Raw genomic sequence first — 24,239 nt, 5'->3', positions numbered from 1 at the left:
GGAATGGGAATGATGGCGCCTGTCTCGTTGAGAACAACTCCGGTACGCACGTGTGGCAGGAGAACATGCCCGGTGCCTCTCTCTGCGCCTCCGCTCGCTAGCAGGCGGCGTGGAAGGTCCCTGCAACTCCCGTTCCGGCGGTGGCCTGGACTGTCTGACCAGTGTCGACAGAGGACGGGAGCTGACAGAAGAATGGCCGCTACGCCCCGAGTGGTGTGGGGAGAGGTCTTCGGAGTGGGAGCTGCAGCTGCTCGGAGAGGTCTGGTGGGCACCCAGCGGGGGCTTACCCCGTGACCTAGGGCCCGTGCCCGGCTGAGTACTCAGGACAGCCAGGGACATAATGTCCGTCGCAGCCTGCAGCGCCTCCGGCGTCGACAGCATCCGCATCCGTGGGGATGCCTGGGTCGACAGCACCGGGCTGCTCCGCTCCACACAGAGCTGGAGCACAAAAGTTCCAAGTACCTTCACTGGCGGGAAGAAGGAACTGAGGGTGGGGGGAGCCCGTGGCTCCCCTTATAGCACGATATACAGGTGCTACTCTAGGGGGTCACTGCGGTGCTCCCCAGTATGGGTACTGCTAAGGGAAAAACTTCCAGCACCGGTGCACATGGCGAGCACGCACATCTTCTGTGGAATACACAGGAGCAATCACTCGAAGAAGAATGCCTACTCTTAGTAACCCTAACCCTAGCCCAGGGGACTCGTACCCTTTGTTACCTACAGTGGACCCTGCCCATGGGAGGGGAGAGCGTATTCTCAATGTGGGTGGGGACCAACATGTGTGGTGATGAATGTTGGGGTCCCTGAAGGCCCAACAGTGTGATGGACAGTGGGTTCAAGTTTAAAAACTAGACTGAGTCCATGCCCTGGAGCTGAGAACCCAGGTGGATGTGGGAGAGAAAGGAGGAGTAAACCAGTTCACTGAGAGTAACGGTCTATATGGAAATGCCAGGTGCTGTGTGGGGATGGAATTAAGACATCTCATTTCCGGGGGGACAATATTGAAGGGGGACAATAACGCATCTCTTGTTTTCCATTGGATGCTCTTATTTCTGCAGGCCAGGAAGCGGAAGTCACTGGAAGAGGAAGTGGTGCTGGCTGAAAGTGAGGGGAAAGGGTGAACTGAGGGGTGGGGACAGCCATTTTGCACATAGCTCTTTTCAATCCCAATGCATCATGGGAGTTGTTTTCCTTCCCTATCATCCCCCAGCAAGCCCCTCCTTCACTGACCCAATGCATCACGGGAATTGTAGTTTCTAACCTGCTTGACCTCTCCTCCTCCAGGTATTTGCTGCTGCCTCATGCCCGGCCCCACAGCACCTTGCTAGTCCGCCTCAGATCCTTCTCAACCAGCTCCCACACCCCAGTCCCTTCCAATCTCTCCCACCAACCCAAGAGCCCACCATCCAACCTGTGGGGTCCATGGCACGGCACCATGGGAGATGTAGTATATGCTGCCTCCAGCTCCCATCGGGGTGGCACTGCCAGCAGCAGAAGGCCCAATGAGCCACTGAGGGGAGGCGCTGACTTTACTGTGAAGTGGTGCTGCTCATGTGGTAGATGTACTCTCCCTGGTCTCTGCCACTCCGCAGCAGCTGTCATGAAGATTCTTCATTTGATACAAAAGAACAACTCATTACTAATCATTCCAGATGAAAAGGTTCTCAAACAGTCTGCATTGCAAAGCAGTTAGGAATCTCCCGAGACCATTCAGGGGAGATTGCTTAGTAAAAACTCTTCATGGCAACAAATCAAGTCACTCCTACTCATTCAGGGAGAAAAGTTCTCAGAGTAGCTACCAGCTAGTAATCGCTGTTCACATTTTAGGGCAGAAGTTGTTGTGAAAATTCTTCTTTGCAAACAAAAGAACTAGCTGCTGGTCATTCAGGTTGACAACATTCTCTGAAAAATCTACATTAGAAACTAATTACAAATCTCTCATGACCATTCAGATGAGTTTGGTTCATAAAAATTCTTCATTGCAGCCAAACAAGAAGTCAGTGCTGATCTTCTAGAGCAAGAAAGGCTGGAGGAGGAGCTGGGGTGTGTGGCTGGGGGAGACTGCTGGAGGGGTTTCAGTTTGGAGTGGGTTGGGGAAATGGAGGGAGGCCCATGAACCAGGGTCTGGGTTCCCTACTCCCCAAGAGGGACCTGACTGAAAGGTTCTGGTTTCCATACCTACAAGCTCTGTTTTAGACTGTGTCCCTGTCATCTAATAAACCTTTCTGTTTTACTGGCTGGCTGAGAGTCATGGTGAATCGCAGAAAGTGGTGTGGGGGTGCAGGGCCCTGACTCCCCCACACTTCGTGACACAAAGTGGTTAGGAAACTCACCTCCTAGTTCAAGGGAGAACTTTTCCTGAAAATTTGTACCTACCTCCTCCCTCTGCTAAGGCACTCTAGGGCCTAGCTGTGTAGCTCAGAGGGTTAGCAAAGCAGTCTTAGAATGCAGGGGGGTCATAGGATCAAATCTCATAGGGGTCTTGTTAATAGTCTCAACCTCTTCAGCATTAACCTTTCTCTGCTAAGATTATCTGGAGCCTGACTCTGTAGCTAAGGAGGTTTGAGTAGTGGCCCTGGAAGTCAGGGGTTGTCATTTCAAATCTTGTAGGGGCCTGTGTAGCAGTTTCAGAATCTTCTTGTGGGTGGGTGGCTTGTTTCTCTTCAGTGTTAACCTATATCCTCCTTCTGCAAAAGGACCTGGCACTAGGCTTTGTAGCTTGGGGGCTTCAAGCAGTGTTCTCTAAATGCAAGCATTATCAGCCCAAATCTTATGGGGGCCTATATAGCCATTTCAGATTTGGAGTATCCTTATCGCCCCATCTTACCTGGTAGCTTTGTCTGCATTAACATACATCTTCCCTCTGCTAATAGGACCTGGGGCCTGGCTCTGTAGCTGAGTGAGTTAGAGCAGCAGTCTTGGCATCACCAGTTCAAATCTCATGGCAGCCTGGGTAGCGGTCTTGGACTCAGAATCTCCTCCCTGAAGGCTCATCTCCCCTTCCTAAGTAGCTCATTTCTCCTCAGCATTAACCTACATCCTCCCTCTGCAAAAACACCCAGGGCCAGGCTCTGTAACTCAGGAGGTTAGAGCAGTAGTCTCAGAATGCAGAGGTCTCTGGTTCAACTATCACACTGGCCTCAGTAGCAGTCTCAGATTCAGAATCTCCTTGCTGATAGCTCAATATCTGCTCAGTTTTCACCTACCTTCTCCCTCTGCCAAGAGGCTCTGGGGATTAGAGCAGTGGTCTCAAATGCATGCATCAACAGTTCAAACCCTAATATCTAAAGGTTTATTTATAAAAAGAAAGATGAGAGTTAAAAATTGGTTAAAGGAATCAAATACATACAAAGTTCTTGGCTCAGGCTTGTAGCAGTAATGGAATAAACTGCTCTCTTGATACTTCTCTGGTTCCAAATCATTGAAAGGACCTCAGTCCCTTGTTTAGAATGCTCTCATTAGTATAAATTCATAGTCCAGAGGTTTGAGCAGGAAAGAGGCAAAATGGAGATGTTTCCAGGGCCTTTTATAGCTTCTGCCAAGTGAAGGGAAACCCATTGTTCTAGTCTGTGGAAAATTACAAGTAAAAAGATGGTGTTTGGAGTCACAATGGCAAGTCACATGTCCATGCATACTTTGCTTAGTCATAGTAGAGGCCATTACTCATAAGAATATAAGAATGGCCATACTTATACATAATGATCCATACATAATGGATCTGATCAAAGGTCCATCTAGCCCAGTATCTTGTCTTCCAACAGTGGCCAATGCCAGGTGCCCTAACGGGAATGAACAGAACAGGCAATTATCCCATCACCCATTCCCAGCTTCTGGCAGACAGAGGCTAGGGACACCATCCCTGGTCATACTCGTACTCTAGTTAGAACATTCACAGGAAAGTCCATTAAGTGTAGATAGATGTCTTCATTTGTGAGTTAAGTGTTCTTTGATTGGCCATTCAACTTGAATAGTTCCTCCACACATGCTGGCAAAATACCTCATTGGTGTTACCACAGGAGCAAACATTTGAAATACAGGTACATAGTTAATATTCATAACTTCAGATACAAAAATGATACATGCATACAAATAGGACAATCATATTCACCAAATCACAGCTTTTCCATTGACATCTTACTTGACACACTGTGTATAAGATTTGTTAAAATTATATAACAGTGGTAGATACAATGATCTACATGGTCTTATTTTAATCAGATAATATCACACCTGTAGCTTGGCTCTACAGCTCATCAGGTTACAGCAGTGAGCCCAGAATACAAAGGTTATGGGTTCAAAACTCATGGAGGCCTGGGTAGTGGTTTTGGACACAGACTCTTTTCATTGGTGGTTCATTTCCCTTTCCTAGCTAATTTGTTTCTCCTCAGCGTTAACTTACATCCTCCCTCTGCAAAGGACTTTAGGGCAGGGCCGGCTCCAGACCCCAGCGCGACAAGCACGCGTGTGGGGCGGCACTTGCCGGCAGGGGCGGCAGATTGGGCCGGCGGACCTGCCGCAGTCACGGCTGCGGGAGGTCCACCGGAGTCCCGGGACGACCGGATCTGCCGCAGGCGTGACTGCGGACGGTTCGCTGGTCGCGTGGGTCGGCTGGACCTCCCGCAGGCGTGACTGCGGCAGCTCAACCGCAGCCTCCAGACCAGCGAATCGCCCGCAGCTGCGGGAGGTCCAGCCGAGCCGCGCGACTAGCGGACCCTCACCAGTCAAGCCCGCGGGAGGTCCGCTGCTCCCGGGGCTCCGGGGCGCCTCCCGCGCCTGACTGCTTGGGGCGGCGGAATATGTAGAGCCGCCCCTGCTTTAGGGTCAGACTCCATAGCTAAGGGGGTTAGAGCAGTGGTCTCAGAATGCAGGGATCACTCCTTCAAATGTTGCAGCAGCTTCAGTAGAGGACTCAGAATCATTTCACTGCTAGCTCATCTCTCCTTCCTCAGTAGCTCATCTCTCCTCAGCATTAACCTCCCTTTGTCAAGAGACCTGGGGACCACCATCATAGCTCAAGGGGTAAGAGCAGTGGCTTTGGAATGCAGATGTCACTGATTCAAAACTCACAGGGGACTGTGCAGCAGTCATGGATTTGGAATCTCTTTGCTGGTGGCTCCTATCCCCTTTAGAGGTAGCATGTTTCTCCTCAGTTTCATCCTCTCTCTCTGCAAATGGTCCTGGGGCTCGGCTCTGTAATTCAGAGGTTTAAACTAGTGGTCTCAGAATGCAAGGGTCACCAATTCATATCTTGCTGGAGCCTGGGTATTGGTCTCAGACTTGGAATCTCCTCGCTGGTGGCTTGTCTCCCCTTCCTAGGTAGCTTGTCTCTCTTTGGCTTTAACCTACATCCTTCCTCTGCCTCTGGTGCCTGGCTTCATAGCTCAAGGGGTTAGAGTGCTGGTCTCAGTGTGACACCCTGGCTCCACTTATTCACCACTGTCATATAATTAGGATATGTTTTCCACTAAGTATGCCTTGCAAGGTATCATGCTGAAAGGCTTGATCTGCTAGATATTAATATTTTGTTGAAGTGTATGTGCTATCATATTATGTGAAGTTATGACGTTTGGCTATGTGTTGTCAGGAAGGAATTAAAATGCAGCCAGCAGAAAAGGGAAAAGAATAAACCAGATGGTTACCACCTATATGTTACATCCCAGGGATCTTTATATCTTAACAAAAGCTAAATGCCCCAATCTATCATGGGCCAAGATCCCTACAGAAGGGCACCAAAACCGCATTTGAGCCTCAGTTAAATTTGAAACTGAAAAATGATATGACCTGTGCCTGCACTGAGTTTAAGGAAGCCATCCAAGAAGCCTTGGGAAACAGAGCTGGTAAGTGGTGACTGATCATGGGCTGCGTACAAAGCAAGGGCAAGTGATAGCGCTGTATGTGTAATGTCATGGCGAGTGAGGACAATGCTACACCGCTGGGGCACACACTGTCACAGTCCTACCACGTCAGTCTGCACCAGTACAGTTCTCTGGTGGGTGCAGGGTGTAGCAGTGATACAGGTTCACTCCTTTACCCTCCAGGTCTGGGCTTCACTCTGCACATGTCCACACACAGAGCTCCAGTCAACCCCCTGTGGCCACACGGGCCTCAGGGTATCTAACCCACAGTTCATAGGCACACCTCGCTAGCTAGAGATCTTTTATCAGCTCCCGGAAGCAGAGGCCTCTGGGAGATTTCCACAAGCTTTCTCGGAGCCCAAGCGAGTTGTGAGAGAAGGGGTCACGCTCCCTTGGACAAGCAGCCATGTCTAGGGCATGACCCCTGGAGGTCAGGGGAAACAGGTGGTGCCTGATCCTTGCCCAGACAGATGCCCCAGCAGCTGAGGGATGGAGGAGCTGGACACAGAGATGGTTACTCCAGGGGGTGCGAGGAGACGGCAGGCATGTGCATCAATCCCATTAACAGCAGGCCTCATTCCCTAGCTCTCTGGTGCCTTTCCTGTGACTAGTCTGAACAGACCAGAGCCTGGGGGGTGGGGGCGGGGAGGGGGTGAGACATGCCATTGACCAGTGCTGGGAAGGGCAAACAACAGCCCGTGCTTCTGAGTAGCCACCTCCAGTTCCAACACAGATTCTCCGTAAAAGGTGAGTGATTGGAAGAGGCAACCATATGTCCCTTCAGCAGGGGGATGATGTTGTGTATCCTGAAGGAGACACTCCCTTAGCAATATTGTCTTTCAGTAGCTTCGTTTCGATATGGTGCGATCTGCTGGCCAACCTGCTCTTTCCCAGCCCAATAGAGAGGGACAACTTCAGAGAACATGTAAAAGCAACAAAGAATCCTGTGGCATCTTATAGACTAACAGACGTTCTGCAGCATGAGCTTTCGTGGGTGAATACCCACTTCTTCAGATGACTTGCATCTGAAGAAGTGGGTATTCACCCACAAAAGCTCATGCTGCAGAACGTCTGTTAGTCTATAAGGTGCCACAGGATTCTTTGTTGCTTTTACAGATCCAGACTAACACGGCTACCCCTCTGATACTTCAGAGAACATGGATCAGAATCAGCGTACCTCCATGCTCTTAGCACTCATCATGGAGGAAAGGTGACAGGATAACAGGGCATCTTCTCCCACAAGGGCCCTGATAGGGCAATCGGGTCCAATCACCTTGAAACTGTAGAAGGAACCAGGAAAAATGAAACTGTAGGCAAAGTGGAACTAGGAATATGTCATGGTGATGAAAATGTGAATTTACTGTAATATTTTTATCACCAATGTGTGTCTCCCCATCAGCCTCTGTATTGTTATCCCCTGAATGCATAGGGGTTAAAATGCCTCTCCAGACAGATGGAAGGCATGAGGTGACTGAAATATGTTGCCTCCTATTTTCAGAACAGAATAATTAAAATGAACTGAATAGAACCTGCACTTGTCATTGCAGGATCCAGTCTGGAAGAGCTAAGGGAAGAGCCAGTGACTGGGACATTATCACTTAACAGCTGGGTAGTCAATACAGGCTGCATGTATGAACTGAGCATGGTTTGGCAGCAAGAGAACAAGGAATGAGGGGATGTCAGGGAGTCTGTGTTAAGAACAGTGTTCACAGACACACAGGGCCCTTCATTCAGGACTCAGAGATGAAGGGACAGAAAGAGAGCATCCAGATGGATCCTACAGCAGCTTGGCTTGGTGGAGCCCTGGCTTCAGCCAGTATGAGCCTTGTTTTAACTTGTGATCCTCTGTGCTAACCTAAGGATTTCCCAACATTGTAGTCCAGCTGACTAATAACCTAATAAACCCTATTCTGTAGTCGCTGGGCAGAGCTCATCAGGAGAGCTGGAGCCCAGAGGCCAGTCTCAGAGGCATTGAGGCCAGGTGGAAAAGTGTGATTCCTTGAGGGTCTAGCATGCTGAAGGGGATACTCCCAAGAGACTTTTTAAAGGCCAGGGCAGAGTACAGACACTGTGGGGGCCCTCCCAGGCTCCCCACCTCCCCATCACCTTGGCCCCCACAGGCTGTACCAGTTCCCCCACCCCCACCCAGGGTCCCACCCAGTGCTTAATTTGTATGGAAAGAGGTTTTGGGGCTCGGAATTTAGCACTGTCTGGGGAGTGGCAGGTGCCGGCTGGGCGCCCATTTCTGAAGGCCATGCAGCACAGTAATAAGGGTGGCATGGTATATGGTGTATTGCCAGCCTTACTTTGGTTTCTGCATGCTGCCAGAAATAGAGTAAGGGAAGGAGAGAACGCAGGCACACAGAGGGGGAGATGGACCCATCTTGTGCTAGTACAGAGAAGCTAAGAGGTGGTACTCACGGATAAAACTGAGGGTAATTTCACGCTTTCAATCTGAGACACGTGTGAAATTATTTGTAAAATACACAATAACAATAATAATGAAAAACTCGTTCTCCCCTAATCCCTTCTATGCCACTTCTACCCAACTCCTTCTGCTCCCCCATCTCCTCAGCCCCTTTCTAGACCCCCTTCTCCCCTAGCCCCTGAACTACCCTCCTGAACCCCTTTCTCCTCTATCCCCCATACCCCCTTCTTCCCATTCCCTTTCTGTACCCCTTCTCCCCTAATCACTGAACTCTCCTCCTACAACCCCTTCTCCCCTAACCCATGAACCCTCCCTCCTGCACACCTTCTCCAGTAACCCCTCCTGCACTCCTGCTCCCCAGTCCCTTTCTGTATCCCTTTTCCCCTAACCCCTGAGCTTTCCTCCTCCGGCCTTCTCCCCAACCCCTGAACTCCCCTCCTGAAACCCCTTCTCCCCTAACCCTTGAACTCCCCTCCTGAAACCCCTTCTCCCCTAACCCCTGAACTCCCCTCCTGAAACCCCTTCTCCCCTAACCCCTAAACTTCCCTCCTGCACCTCCTTCTCTGCTAACTCCTGAACTCCCCTCCTGCATCCCCTTCTCCCCTAAGACCTCCTGCATCCCCTTCTTCCCAGGGGGGAACGAACAAACCTGCAAGCGGCCGGCGCAGCGAGTGGAGGGGAACAAACAAATCTGTGGGCTGGCCAGAGCAGCGAAGTGGGGTGGGGGGGGCAAACAAACCTGCGGGCTGTACGGAGCAGCGAAGGGGAGGTGGGACAAACAAACCTGCAGGGTGGCGACTCCTGGCCCTGCAGATGTGCCCCGGGCAGGGGGAGGGGGAGAGAAGGGGGCAGCCAGGGCTTCCTTCAGTGGGGCGGTTGCCACACTGCCTGCCAGGAGGGCTCCGCGCCACTCTGGTCAGCAGGCAGGGAAGGACGCCGGCTGCCCTGCCGCGCTTGCTACAGACCTGGCACCACTCCCTGCAGGGCACTCCTCTCCTCTGCACTGCTGCCCTCTACAGGGCGGTTGGAGCAGCGAACCAAAAAGAAAAAAGAAAAAAAACCTGCGGGGGCAGCCGAAGCAGCAAATGCCGCCCCTTGGAATCTGCCGCCCCAAGCACGAGCTTGCTCAGCTGGTGCCTGGAGCCGGCCCTGGCAGGGAGGGCCCCTTCCCTCCAGGGGAGATTGTGTTACCCCTCCGTGGCTGATTCCACACTTTCCTCCTCTCCTCATTCTCTGATCTACTGCCTGGACTCTCCTGGGTATCCTACCTCCCACTCATTACAGTTTGGCTGTTCCATAGTCTGCTGGGTACCAGGCCCTGCACAGAGAACTGCTAAGAGCAAGCTTTGAAGAGGCAGCAGGCATCCGGCCATGAACTCTTGCTAAATGTCCCTGGAGTGATGTCAATGGGAGAGGCCAGGGTGTGCCTTTTGAGTCTTGCCATGGCTCCTGAAGACCCTGCCTAATTGTCCCCTGACTGGTGTAGCCCCATGTCCCATGACTGATGGGTGCTCCCTGCTCAGGGCCCTGCTGACAGAGACCCCCCCCCCCGCCACCTTGGACAAACTGCAGCACCTCTTGGAGGTGAGTAGAATGGGATGGTCTGGGGTGGAATTTCCCCTTAGCTCCGTGGGAGGGCTGCAAAGGAGAGACTAGAAGAGCCATATTTCCATTCATAGAATCATAGAATATCAGGGTTGGAAGGGACCTCAGGAGGTCATCTAGTCCAACCCCCTGACAGATTTTTTTACCCCAGTTCCTTAAGTGACCCCCTCAAGGATTGAGCTCACAACCCTGGATTTAGCAGGCCAATGCTCAAACCACTGAGCTATCCCTCCCGCCAGCTTGGACCCAGCCGGCCACACTTTCCCAGAGCTGTCAGTGCAGGGGGAAGGAGCTGGGACTGTCAGCCAGAGCTCTGCAAGGTTGCACTAAGCACTAACAGTGAAAAACAGGCCTGGCTGGGGACTGAGACCGAAACCCCCGTGAGATGCACAATATGGGCCTCTGAGAAAAGTAATTGGCTCCTTTCTAGGGAGACCCTGAGATACAGAAGGCGCCTCAGGGAATCAGCTCTTCTGTCCTAGGGACACTGGAGTTCCTGGAGGGATTGTCCTCACGGCTACTCCATCCATGCTACCAAGGCCTTTGCAGCTGGGGTCTGGGGGGCAAGGACATGTGCCTTGATCCTGACATGCTGTTCATGGATCAGGGATTCAGAGCAAATAGACCAGTCCCAAGACTGAACATTGTCCCAGCCTGGAGAGACAATGAGCTTGTGCCCAGCAAGACGTGGGCAGTGTCATGAACCCCCTTTTCAAATCAGCTATTCTTCCACCCTGAGCACAAAGTCTCAGCCCCATGGGGAGGGGAAGAGGCTCGTTTGTAGAGCATGTACCCTCCCCTGCCTCCTTCTCCCGCAGCACATCCATTTCAGGCTCCTCTCCCAAAAGACCCAGGAGAGAGCCAGGGCCATACAGAGCAGTGCTGCCGTGCTCGAATTCGCCACCTCCCTGCCTGGATTTGACATAAGTGACCTTTGACCCCAGAATCCTGCGGAGACAGGGCTTGAGTGAAGTTCCTCATCCCCTGGCTAATTGGTCCCCCCTGGGTCCGTAAGGGACTGCATTCCATAGGCCACTGGCTGGCAGATTTGTGCCTCCGGGCCCTTGTTATTCTGGAACAGCTAGGCAGCGAGTGCTCATCGAGGGCCCTTGTCCTGGTCCCTTTGCTCCAAGCTCCCTTGGGGACAGAGAGAAAGAGGGGTCTCACTCCTCTCAGGGGCGGCTCTAGACCCCAGCGCGCCAAGCAGGCGCTTGGGGCGGCCGTTTCCCGGGGGGGCGGCATTTGGCTCCGGTTGAGCTCCCGCCGGCATGCCTGCGGCAGGTCCACCGGAGCCCGGAACGAGCGGACCTGCCGCAGGCATGACTGCGGCGGGTCCCGTCTTCCCGCGGCTCCGGTTGAGCTCCCGCAGGCATGACTGCGGCAGGTCCGCTGGTCCCGGGCTCCGGTGGACCTGCCGCAGGAGCTCAACCGGAGCCGCGGGAAGAGGGGACCCGCCGCGGGACCGGGGGAGGGCGGCGCAGCGCTCCGCGCTGCTTGGGGCAGCCTACTTTCTAGAGCCGCCCCTGACTCCTCTGCCCCAGCGCCTCCTACAGAGGGGTGGGAGCAGAGCTCTGGCCCAGGGGAGCTGGAGAGCTGAAGGGAGAATGTTGATAGATTCTCCTCTCCTCTTCCTGCCACCAGAGCTCCTCCGACTTCCCCAAGGCAGGAGACTTTGTGCTGCAGCTGGGTCTCTCTATATATCTCACCCAGCCAACAACATCAGCCAGCAAGCCAGGGGCAGGATATATGGCCTGCACAGGCTCCTGCTGCAGAAGAGGGGAAAGAAACCCCGCTGGGCAATGGGATCCCATGGAAACAAGCCTCTGGGAGACTAGCTCCAGCTGGCCATTGGGATGCCTATAGAACTAAGGCCTCTCTATTTAGACCCACTGTAGCGGGGCAGAGGAACCTCAATAGAAACAAGGCCCCCCCTTTGAGACTCCCTCTGCTGGGCAATGGGACCCTACAGAAAGAAGCCCCCTCCTCTGAGACCGACCCCAGCTTAGATGGTGACTCTTTCTCTTCCCCCTCTCTCTGAATTAGGGAGGTGTGTGTGAAAGTGCCAGGGAAATTGGCTGCTTTATCTCAGAGCCCAGCTCTGTCCCCCAGCCCAGGGAAATCAGCCCTCTGACGGGGCAGCCAGCTAGTGAGGGGACAGGAATGGAACTATTGAGACACGTGGAGGGAAAGAGCCCATCATGAGGGCAGGAGCTGGAGCAGGAACCACAGGGGAAGGACACAAAGCTTGTAGGATGGCACCAGTTGGGCCTAACTTCAGTGGGTGTGGGGGGTTCTCAGTATTAGATGTCACCATTAACAGGCACCCATGCCCAGAGCACAATGGCCATAAGGATCCCATGATTACTGCGATGACAGAAACAAATCCCCCTTCTGGTACTAAACCACCTGGTGGGGACCCTGTGAGTCCATTGGTCCATGGATGCCACGAGGACCCTGGCCAGTGTGTACCCAGCAATGGGAACAGAAGGAAACAGGCACTGAAACCAGAATGCCAAACGTCCCAAATGGGTGTGTCCTTCTCCCTCAGGGCTGAACATCAGAGAGGCAAGAGAGCTGTGGTGTCGGGATGGGCTCCAGGACACTGAGCGCCTGGGCTATAGGAACATGGCCAGGATGGGGGAGGTAAGGACTCTGCACCGGTGCTCAGGTGTGGAGCTGGCTCCCCTTGCAGTGAGTGTGTCATGGATACAGGGCAAGAGCCTGCTACTTATTTCCAGCAGCGTATGTAAGGCTCATGGGAATGTCAGTGAGGTGAGGCGTGGGAATGAACCAGATCTACAAGAACCCCTAATCTCTAGCAGGTGAGCTGCAGGCGATATTGCGGCTGGGAGCAGTAGAGTGTCCTTGGATGTCTGTATGAGTTCGGTTCCAGAGTGCGCAGACACATTTCCAACATCTCATGACACCTGCGGTGAATCCTGCTCCAGGAAGAGCTATTCGAGGCCTCAGTGCCTGCAACTTCTTACTGAAGGGGGCTCCTTGGTCCATGGGACCCCAAAGGTTGGCTGCCCCAGGACTCTTATCCACCTTGTGAGCCACTAGAGGGATTTGGAGCCTGGTTCTGGACAATTGCTCTCGTGCTGTAGGTTATAGGTCCACATTGGTTGGAAGTCACTAGAGAGGAGACAAGATTTCATCTCGGGGGTTGGGTGCGGGAATCCTTCCCTCAAAGATGGGGAGGGGGTGGGGTGGAAATTTTGCTGGCTCCCTGAGCCATTAACACCCTTTGGTCTCGTGAGTGTCCGAGTCTCTGGCCTGGTCTACACTGGGGGGGGGGGGGGTGTTTCGATCTAAGGTACGCAACTTCAGCTACGTGAATAGCGTAGCTGAAGTCGAAGTACCTTAGTTCGAATTACTTACCCATCCTCACGGCGCGGGATCGACGTCCGTGGCTCCCCCGTTGACTCCGCCACCGCCGTTCGCGGTGGTGGAGTTCCGGAGTCGACGGGAGCAACTAGATGAGATGAGATATATCGAACTCCGAGAAATCGATTGCTACCCACCGATATGGCGGGTAGTGAAGACGTACCCTCTGATTGATCCTTGTTCCCTTGCAGCAAGAGGACATTACAGCGAAGGTCATGGCCCATCTATTTAACACAGGGCCGGCTCCAGACCCCAGCACGACAAGCACGCGCGTGGGGCGGCACTTGCCGGCAGGGGTGGCAGATTGGGCCGGCGGACCTGCCGCAGTCACGGCTGCGGGAGGTCCACCGGAGTCCCGGGACGACCGGATCTGCTGCAGGCGTGACTGCGGACGGTTCGCTGGTCGCGTGGGTCGGCTGGACCTCCCGCAGGCGTGACTGCGTCAGCTCAACCGCAGCCGCCGGACTAGCGAATCGCCCGCAGCTGTGGGAGGTCCAGCCGAGCCGCGCGACTAGCGGACCCTCACCAGTCAAGCCCGCGGGAGGTCCGCTGCTCCCAGGGTCCGGGGTGCCTCCCGCGCCTGACTGCTTGGGGCGGAGGAATATGTAGAGCCGCCCCTGATTTAACATCAGGTGCTTGCGCCAGGTGCCCAAAGCACTGCAGGGGCTCTGCTCCGTGGGACAGCATTGAAGGGCCCCCTCTTCGCATGACCACAAGCGCCCACACCCTGCCACGGGTCTTGCTCTGTCTCACTGTGCCTAGAGGGGGGAGGGCCAGGGGAGAGCGGACATAGAGACCACAGCAATGAGAGAAACCAAGGCCGAGCACCTCACTCGCAACACCATGCCCTACTCAAACCCCTGGAGCTGGGGCCAGGCCAGATACTGCCCCTGCCCCCATGCCCGGAAGCCAGGTTTGGAAAATCAGGCTGTCAGGGCCGTGGGGCCGGCCAAGAAATGAGAGCATCCACAGAACCAGGCATTATGCTCAAGAGCCATTGCAGTCTGGGAGGGCTGGCCTGACATGGATCCCCTCCCCTGTCATCACTGTTCAGACCTTTCCATTGTCCATGTCACCCCTGACGCAGTGAATGTCTGACCATCCCCCACCTGGGGCCCAATCCACCGACCTGGTATCGGAACGCTTCCCAGCCAGGAATGAAACTCCTCCTTAACACCCTGGGGCAGGGAAGGATCCTCCCCCTCTGGCAGGTGGGAACTGTGACGTAGAGGAAGGGCTGCGGCCCTGGTCACACAATCCTGGGTGTAGATCTGGGAAATGGCCTGGGTCACAGCCTAGAGCCTTTCCCCCAGGGGCACCTTTGTGTTCTGCTCTTTATTCTCCCCTATGGCTAAGGGGGGTTTGAGTGTGAAAGTAACAGGGAGATCCCATAGCCTGTATGGGACCTCCCCTTGGATCGGACCCCAGGGTCAGAGACATCTTTGTCATCCTGCTGTCCTTCTTTTATTCCTAGGATGGGAGTCCCACGATGAGGGGGTCTCTAGGGATCCAGTAAGTCAGCCTCATTCCCACCCTGCCCTGCCTTCGCTATTGACGCTGACTTGACTCTTGGCTCCGATCTCTGGCTATGACTTTGGCATAACCCTTCTGGGCTCCAGATTTTGGTTATGACCCCTGGCTCAGTATTCTCCTTGCCTTTCTCTAGCCTCGCTCCAGGCCCAAAACCCACCTGCTCCAGCATTGCCTCCTCCTCCTGATCTTCCCCAACCCCTCAGATTTTTGACTACCCGGCTTTGACCTTCGGCCTGTATCTGGACTTTTGCTTGGCATGGACTTGGCTGCTCTTTGGTCTGACCACCCGGCTTCGACCTCTGGCCTGGACTTGGACAATGGCTCTGGTTCTGCTTCTGCTTTGTTGATGGACTCTGATCTCGGTTATGAACCTGGTGTGTCCCTGGAGCTTGATTCTAGCACCACTCGTAGCCTAGGTGCCATCCTGCATCTCGCTGCGACCTACGCTCCTACCACTGGATCTAATGATCAGATGTGACATCAGGTTGTTCAACGTTTTGCATAAAAGCAGGCTCTCCACAACTAAGTGTCCTGTATGCCTCCCCTGCCTGGCCCGGTGCTGCCCCTACTGGAGTTGTGCAATGGAAATGACTGAAAATATAGGAGTTCCTTTAAACAACCTCCGCCCCTGGACCTACGACACATTTCTTGACTCGGACATTAGGCCCTACCATAAGGGCCCGACCATCAATCAAACCCTAACCCTAAGCAATGTGTGTCATGTGACCCCCCCAAGAACTCCTCCCACCACCCTCTACCAATCAGGATGGGTTTCAGCCCAAAAGGACCCCCCCCCGAGAGATCTGATCGATCAAAGTGACTTCCGGGGTGGGGGTCACCCATCCGGCAGTGGGTCGTGTGACCCCACTAAGAACTCCTCCCAAGGCCCTCTGCCAAGCAGAGTGCAGCAAAACACACTATGGACAATACTTCATCCATGATGTATTTGGGGACAGTGTCATCTGTTCAGGTGACATACTTCTCTTTCTGGTGAACCCAGAGCAGCACACAGGTTTCGACAGCATGGTCTCAACACAGAATTGGGAAAGCGTACCTCCAACCAACTCTCCCACAGAGTTTTTGGGGTACAGACTCTCCCCAGAAGGTGCAACGATTGACCCAAATTACATGGAAACCATTCATAAACGGGACAAAGTTTGAAGTCCTCAAGAAGTGCAGCGCTTCCTAGGGTAGGTCTATACTTACCTGCCGGGTCGACGCGTAGCGTTCGACTTCTCGGAGTTCGAACTATCGCGTCTAATCTAGACGCGATAGTTCGAACTCCGAACGCGCTCCCGTCGACTCCGGAACTCCACCACCGTGAACGGCGGTGGCGGAGTCTACGCGGGAGCCGCGGACTTCGATCCCGCGGCGTCTGGACAGGTAAGAAGTTCGAACTAAGGTAGTTCGACTTCAGCTACGCTATTCGCGTAGCTGAAGTCACGTACCTTAGTTCGAACCCCCACCCTAGTGTAGACCAGGCCCTAGACTTCATTCATCCTGTATTTGAGCTTGGCAGGGATCAAGAGAAGGGACAGGGCTATTAGAAGGCAATGTGAGGTGTGGTGTGTGTGTGTGGGGGGGGGGTCAGAGATGGGGGAAAGGCCTGAAAAGTTCAGCTACTCTAGATCAACTGTGTCAGAGAATCACTGGTTGAAGTGACCTGAAAGCTCTGAACTGGGACTGGCCAAAACTATCATCCTCAGATGGGAACATATCAAAAGTCTGCAGACGCTCAGCCACTGAGGTGAACGTTGTGGCCCAACTCTCTCTCTCGGCTCTGTATCTCTCAGGATTCCAGTTGGCTGTTCCAATACAGGATGAAAACTATGCCACTGAAGTCTCACAGCGCCTGTGCAGTGAAGTGCCGCTTAAACCCCCTGTGATGCTGTGACGGAGCAGGGAGCGGGGCGGATTTGACCTGGGACTGTTGCCCGGGCGTTACATTGGGGATGAGAAGGACTTTAGCTGAGCTGAAACCTGAGCCAGGAGGAGGGGTGGGGAGAAAGCACACCTTCTGCCTGGGAGACTGAACAAACGAGAGGAGGAGCAGAGGGGAGGGGGGAGAAAGCGGCTGGAGGGATTTTTAGTTTCAGTTTTTGGCTGGGTGGTGCGCTAAGCTCCCTGAACCCGCCCAGAAGGATTTGCTTGAGGGGTCCTGGTTGTGCCTACAAGCTATGCTGTAGACTGTGTTCCTATTGTCCAATAAACCTTCCGTTTTACTGGCTGGCTGAAAGTCACAGTGAATCCCAGGAAGAGGGGTGCAGGGCCCTGACTCCCCGACACTCCGTGATAGATGCACAGACCTTGCTCTGGCTGTCTGCACAGGACTGAATTTCACCCCTGTAAGGGGTATAAGGAAATCATTGGCTGAAGGCCTTTTTCTTTTTGGATGTCTGTCTAGTGGGGAAAAACGATGGGGATTTTTAACCTGTTTCTTGCCCATGACGGGTGCTTCAGTGACGCAGAGAAGTGCTGATGCATTGGTTGATGTCCCCACCTTTTAAGCATAAGGCTAATAGGTACTGAGGTTGCAGAGTGCCCCAGATAAAGGGGCACCGGGTCCGGGGAGGCACATGGGGGCGGGGGCAAGCGTTAGTGGGACATCGGCCTGCAGGGGTTGTTCTGGAGGCTGGAGAGCTAATTCCCGGAAGAAACCAGCAGGAGGCGCCGCAGGGGTGAATCTACACCGTGTTAGAGGTATCTTTGGAAAACCCTTCGTGTGTCGGGGTGTGAGATGGAGCAGGAGCTACAAGAGCTCCAGCAGACTCCCCTGAAGAACACCACCCTGTCTTTCTGTGGTCAGCTCGCCGGCCATTGTGCCGGTGAAGACTGGATGGGAGCTGCTGGATTGACCTTGGTATACCATGTCCTTGTGTGGATGAAGGGCCTACATCTCAGGGCTGGCCAGCAGCAGGCGTAACAGCTGTGTCCAGGAATGGGCTAAACAACCTACATTGCTAGGTAAGTAAAATCATGGCCACATGTAGATATCACATTGGCCAAAAAAACCCTCTTCATTTCCCCCGTCAGACACTTCAGCCGTGGCTGACATGTGAATGAGCAGAGAGCTCCCTGTGGGAATCCGAGGGGCTGCGCATTTGGGGTTTCACAGGAAAGGCCTCTGGCAGCCATTGACAGAGGGTCAGCAACATCCTTGCTGGGCAGAGCTGGCTCCACAGTTGAAACAGTGCCATTTAAAGGGAGGACTCTTCTGTCTGCCACAGTGGATGCAGATGGATGTGAGCCTTTCACCAAGAAGGAAATCATTGGCTTCACTGTTGGCTCTATCTCCTCGTTGAATCTATTCTCCCGAGTGCCCCAGTTCTACACTAATTTCAAGAGGAAATCTACCCAGGGGTGTCATACTATCTTTTCGCTTTGGTGATGCTGGGGAACTCACTGTATGGAATAAGTGTGCTTCTGAAGAGCCCAGACCCAGGGCGAGCTGAAGGCAACTACATCATTCATCACCTCCCCTGGCTGATTGGCAGCCTGGGGGTTCTGTCTCTTGATGTGATGATCTCCTTCCAGTTCCTTGCCTATCAGAAGAGAAGACCTCACACTTCTGATGAGAGAGAGGCCTTGCTTGGCAAGCAAGATGAACCCCTTGACAGCTGACGAAGGAACTGTCCCCAAGCAAGAATGGGATATTGGACTTCAAACTAGGGCACAGCAAGTTGCCATCAGGTTCCTAGACCTGTTTTCTGTTAACGGGAGTTGCCCAAAGAGGATGTAAGCCAGTGTGTGGTATGATGCTTCCTGCAGAAAGTGCTTCGCCACCTGGCAGAGGACTTTCCTGGTAGATCTCACCTGCTTCTAGTGATGACTCAAAAGGGATGAAATACTGTGACATTTGTGTACCTGTATCATAGTCAATGCATTAACTGGCGCAGAGAAGCCCATCCATCAAACTTCCTTCCCCCTCTCCCACCCAATTCCTCCCGCCCCTCCCTCCGGGCTTACAATTCCCCCACTGCCAGCTCCCGATCAGTGTCACAATTATCCCCTTCCCTGATCCCCAGCCCTCAGCCCCAGGAACCCCCGTCCTCTGCTTCCCCATCCGGCCCCACTAACTCTTCCTCCCATATCTGGCTCCCTCGCCTCAGGGGCTGGGCATGGGGTCCCACTCACCGCAATGCTCTCCACGAGGGCCACTTTTGAAAAGTGGGGCTCCAGAGTGTCCCACCCGGTTCTGTGCCCAGAAACACAGACTCGGGAGAGCTTGGCGGAAGCGGAGCTGTTTGGCCCCGTCCTCCACCAACTAGGAGTGGGGTGGGGAAGAGAGAGAGAGAGAGCGCCTGTTACATAGGGACCTCCCTACCCAACCCAAACCAGCTCCAGGGCTCAGGACCTCCATGGGGTTGGACAGGGAAAGCCTCCCCCTTCCCGAAACCAGTGTCGCCCTGCACAGACAGGGGTTGTAACTTGGACAGTGTCTGCACGGAGCAGACACCTTGGCCTGTGTGGGACAAACGCCCCCACTTTAGGGTGCCAGATAGCAGAGGAGATGTGTCCCTCCATTGGGGGTGAGGGATTCTCTGGTACAAGACCCCCACCCCCACCCCGCCTGGGTGGAGATGGAACAAGAGGCAGGACAGACTCGGTGGCAGCGCAGCTGGGGGATTTTTGTTCCTCATCTCTGCCCTGGAGCTGCTGCTGGATGACCCTGATGGTGGCTTGTTCACCGGACACATCCTCTTCCTCCTCCACCCAACTCCAGCTGGGCACTGAGGGTCTCTTCACCAGGGAGGAAAGGAGAAAGTATAATCCCTTCTGCTGCTTGGGGGGATGCAGTGGCCAGAGAAGGCTCCATGTTTTCCCCTTCATTGTAAGGAATCCCATGGCAGCGAGGGCCTCACCTCCCAGAGACACCCTCATCCCCATCAGCCTCAGGGCCCCGTGGCAGTCAGCCCCCACTACCCCCAACATCATCGGGGGAGGCTGGAGCTCCCCCGACACCACCCAGCATCCCCTGCTGCAGGGCATGGCTGTGCCATCCCCACTGGTGTCAGTGGAGCTCACATGGCGGATGGGTTTGAGAGCTGTGGCAGAGCATGGGGGCTGCGGTGGGGCTCTGGGGGGATGGGTTTGAAGGCTGTGGCAGGGCACGGGGGGCTGTGGTGGTATGGTGGGGGCAGGTTTGACTGCTATGGCAGGGGATTGGGGGGCTGTGGTGGGGCTGTGGGGGATAGGTTTGAGCGCTCTGGCAGGGCACGGGGGGCTGTGGGGGATGGGTTTGAGGGGTGTGGCAAGGCACGGGGGGCTGTGGGGGCAGGTTTGACTGCTATAGAAGGGGATGGGGAGCTGTGGTGGTGCTGTGGGGGATGGGTTTGAGAGCTGTAGTAGGGCACGGGGGGCTGTGTACTTACCCACCAAGTGCTTCCTGCTCTTCCCAGTCTCTCCGGGCAATTCAGAACCTTCACTGGGATCTGAACTTTGGCCACAGACTGGTCACGCTCTACCAGCCGATCAGTCAGCTCTTCCTGAGTGAGGCTCCCCATGCTTAGCCCTCTCTCAGTGCAGAGACGTGCCAGGGCCCTCTTATGGAGCTGCTTATAGGCCGTTTCTGTGCTGGGTCCCTCAATTACCCCCTTTTATCGATGGCAGTCGCTCACTGCAAACCACCTGCACACGCAGCCAATGGTCTACAGGGTCCATCCTGTACTCCTCTGCTACAACGGTCATGCCCACTCTTGGCCCCGTACGATCCCTGGAGGGAACCCCCTCACTGTGACAGCCCTTCTCAGGGGTCCACTCTGCCTTTTGAGGGCTTAAGCCCCTCCACCTCCTGGAACTGCAGCTCGTGGAGCCTTATCACGCTTGTCTCTCCCTCTGGGCCCCCTCAGAGAGGCCATTCGCTCTGGTCCTCGGGACCGCCACTCACAGAGGGAATAATGCAACCCTAGTCTTTAGACCAGCACCAACATAAAACAGAAGGTTTATTGAGCATCTAAATACAGCCTAGGACATTCTCAGCACCCTAAGGCCTGGCCTCCGTCAGCAAAGTACATCTAAGTCTCCCCTGCCTGCTCTCTCCTTACAGTCCAGGGACCCTGCACTTTCCAGCTGGGCATCCAAGATCACAGGCACCAACAGCTCCCCCCTCTCCTTTGTTTTCCGTCCCAAGTAAACAGGTAGCTGGGGCCTTCTCTCTTGCCCTTACACATAGGACGCCTAAGCCTGGGGCAGGGCAGGGGAAGCCCTACACGTAAAACCCCTAACACCATATGGCTTACCCTTAGATAGCGTAACCCTACAGCATAGAGCCCTAGATATAGGAACCCATTCCCTAGGGTGCTGAGCACTCCCCAAAGGAATTCCAAGGCTTACTTCAATTTGCCTAGCCATTCTAAATTTAAACCTAGAGTGGGGCCCTCTAGCCACACAAAGCCTTGGAAACTGTACCTATAGGAACCCTATCCCTAGTTCTAAGCCTAGCTCCAAGTGAACTTCCCAATAAGAACTGCACTGAACCGGAATTAATTTTACTTTGTTTGTAATGTTCAAGACAACATCTACCCCTATTGCTGAATGCAACTTTCTAATGGATTTGAAATAATGAGTCAATTAGACAATTGTCACAAGTGGGGAGCAGTAAAACGTTCTGGATAGTTACTGTTCACAACCGATTTACCCCCCATAACGGTAACAGATTTCGAACTGCTTAAAAATGAAGGTTCCGTGAGAAACTTTTTCCAGACATGATTTTTTTTGTTTGGTACTCTTCGATCTCCGAGTTCCTCTAAATACTTATCCAAAAGGCTTTAAGATGGAGAATCAATGAGAAATGTTTCACAAGCACTGATCAGGAATGCAGTTTGCTTGGTTGGGACTAATTCACCATCTCATTTCCTCCAAGTTATCAGGCCAGTTTCCTAATGGCTTTAGATATGGAGAGTCCATGTAGTCCCGCATAGTATCCGAAAAGTTTTAAGCTAGAGACTCAATGAGAAATTCGTCACATGCAAGGATCAGTTATGTTTTGACGAACCCCAATGTTTGGGACAGCAGCTGATTTGAAACTGACTTGAAACTGAGCTCAGTAAGGAGATTGGCTTTTTTGGTCATTTTCATAGGCCGAGCTCTTTCAGATGATCAGGATAGTCTCCTAACTGCTTCAAAATGAAGAGTCCATGACAAACTTTTCTAAGCAATGATCAATAATGATTTTTGTTAGTTTGATTGTAATTTTCGAGTGCCACTCTCTTCCAAATAATCAGCACTGTAGCCTAATGGCTTTAAGAAGTCGATTCCCTGATAAATTTCCCACAAGCTCTGACCAGTTATGACTTTCTCTTTGATTGTAATTTTCACTAGCTGATTTTTTTTCCCCCAGATGTTTGACGGAATCCAAATTCTTTTAGAAGCGACGCTTCTGCTCAGTAATGAGTTTTATTTTCGCTGTAATTATCACACACCGACCGTCCCGTAATGCTCAGGACAGCAGCCTAACTGATTTAAACCTGAGCGTTTCCCCCGAGAAATATGTCACCCGCCATGATCAGTAATGAGTTTTGCTTTTTTTGTAATTTTCGTGGTCCGATCTCTTCCAAATGCTCAGGACTGTATCCTAAATGCTTTAAGATGAAGACGCCATGAGAACCTTGTCACATGACCTGAATAGTCTGAGTAATGCCTTTCTCGCTGTTCATAATTGTCACGAGCCCATCTCTTCCAATAATAATAATAATAATCAGGAAGGGAGCTTAATTGCTTAACCATGCAGATTCCCAGAGACTGTTGTCACAAGCACTGATCAGGAATATGTTTTGCGTTCTTTGAAACTTTTATGAATCGGGCTGCCTGTAATGCTCAGGACGGCGTCCTAAGTGCTCTGAAATCGACATCGTTCGAGTAAAGCCTCAATCGCAATGGTGACACATGAGCTGTGATTTATTTCTTGGTTGTTTTTTTTTTCACAATCCGAGCGCTCCCAAATTATCAATAATCTAGCCCAATAGCTTTAAGTCAAAGAGTCCATTAGAAAGGTCTCACAAGCATCGATCAGTTATGCGATTTGCTTTTTAAAAGTAATTTTCACGCTCCGGTCTCTTCCAACTGATCAGTACCGAATCCTAAGGGATGAGAGATGTAGCTTTCATGAGACATTTCTGACATGCTCGATTCAGTGATGAAAGTCTTTGCGTCTTCTTTTCACGAACTAATCTCATCGAAATGATAGGGACAACATCCTAACGCATGTTATCACTAGCAGAGCTCACGAATGAATTGCTTTTTTTTCACTTTGTCATGTACAGAACGCTTCCAAATCAGGAGCAGTGCTTGCTGGTAGCTTTTCAAGTATGATTCCTTGAGAAATGTATCCCTAGTACAGATCAGTATTGTGTTCTAAGGTCTCTCTAGTGCTATTATGGAATATTTAGACTAGGTAGTGAAAGCATGAAACAAGACAAGATGCTCAAACCCTTGTTGATTCCATAATAAGGAAAATGCCAGGAAACGTACAGGATTATTTTTAAAAGGAGGATAACTGACCTAGGTATACCAAGGTCAATCCAGCAGCTCCCATCCAGTCTTCACCGCCACAATGGCCGGCGAGCTCTAACCAGACCACAGAAAGACAGGGTGGTGTTCTTCAGGGGAGTCTGAGTGGAGCTCTTGTATCTCCTGCTCCATCTCACACCCCGACACGCGAAGGGTTTTCCAAAGATACCTCTAACACGGTGTAGATTCACCCCTGCGGCGCCTCCTGCTGGTTTCTTGCAGGAATTAGCTCTCCAGCCTCCAGAGCAACCCCTGCAGGCCGATGTCCCACTAACGCTTGCCCCCGCCCCCATGTGCCTCCCCGGACCCGGTGCCCCTTTATCTGGGGCACTCTGCAACCCCAGTACCTATTAGCCTTATGCTTAAAAGGTGGGGACATCAACCAATGCATCAGCACTTCTCTGCGTCACTGAAGCACCCGTCATGGGCGAGAAACAGGTTAAAAATCCCCATCGTTTTTCCCCACTAGACAGACATCCAAAAAGAAAAAGGCCTTCAGCCAATGATTTCCTTATACCCCTTACAGGGGCTGAAATTCAGTCCTGTGCAGACAGCCAGGGCAAGGTCTGTGCATCTATCTCGGAGTGTCGGGGAGTCAAGGCCCTGCACCCCTCTTCCTGGGATTCACTGTGACTTTCAGCCAGCCAGTAAAACGGAAGGTTTATTGGACAATAGGAACACAGTCTACAGCATAGCTTGTAGGCACAACCAGGACCCCTCAAGCAAATCCTTCTGGGCGGGTTCAGGGAGCTTAGTGCACCACCCAGCCAAAAACTGAAACTAAAAATCCCTCCAGCCGCTTTCTCCCCCCTCCCCTCTGCTCCTCCTCTCGTTTGTTCAGTCTCCCAGGCAGAAGGTGTGCTTTCTCCCCACCCCTCCTCCTGGCTCAGGTTTCAGCTCAGCTAAAGTCCTTCTCATCCCCA

The 24,239-nt window shown here is 52.9% G+C and overlaps 1 pseudogene; it reads left to right on the top strand.

Annotated features, from left to right (window-relative positions):
- Nucleotides 1-340: 340 nt before the first annotated feature.
- Nucleotides 341-18,453, top strand: LOC120373436 (annotated as a pseudogene).
- The last annotated feature ends 5,786 nt before the right edge of the window (nucleotides 18,454-24,239 follow it).

This window comes from Mauremys reevesii, linkage group 10 (genome assembly GCF_016161935.1).
Source record: "Mauremys reevesii isolate NIE-2019 linkage group 10, ASM1616193v1, whole genome shotgun sequence".
Classification (NCBI taxonomy): Eukaryota; Metazoa; Chordata; order Testudines; family Geoemydidae; genus Mauremys; species Mauremys reevesii.
Note: the sequence above shows the minus strand (reverse complement) of the source record. Positions and strands in the feature narration are given on the sequence as shown.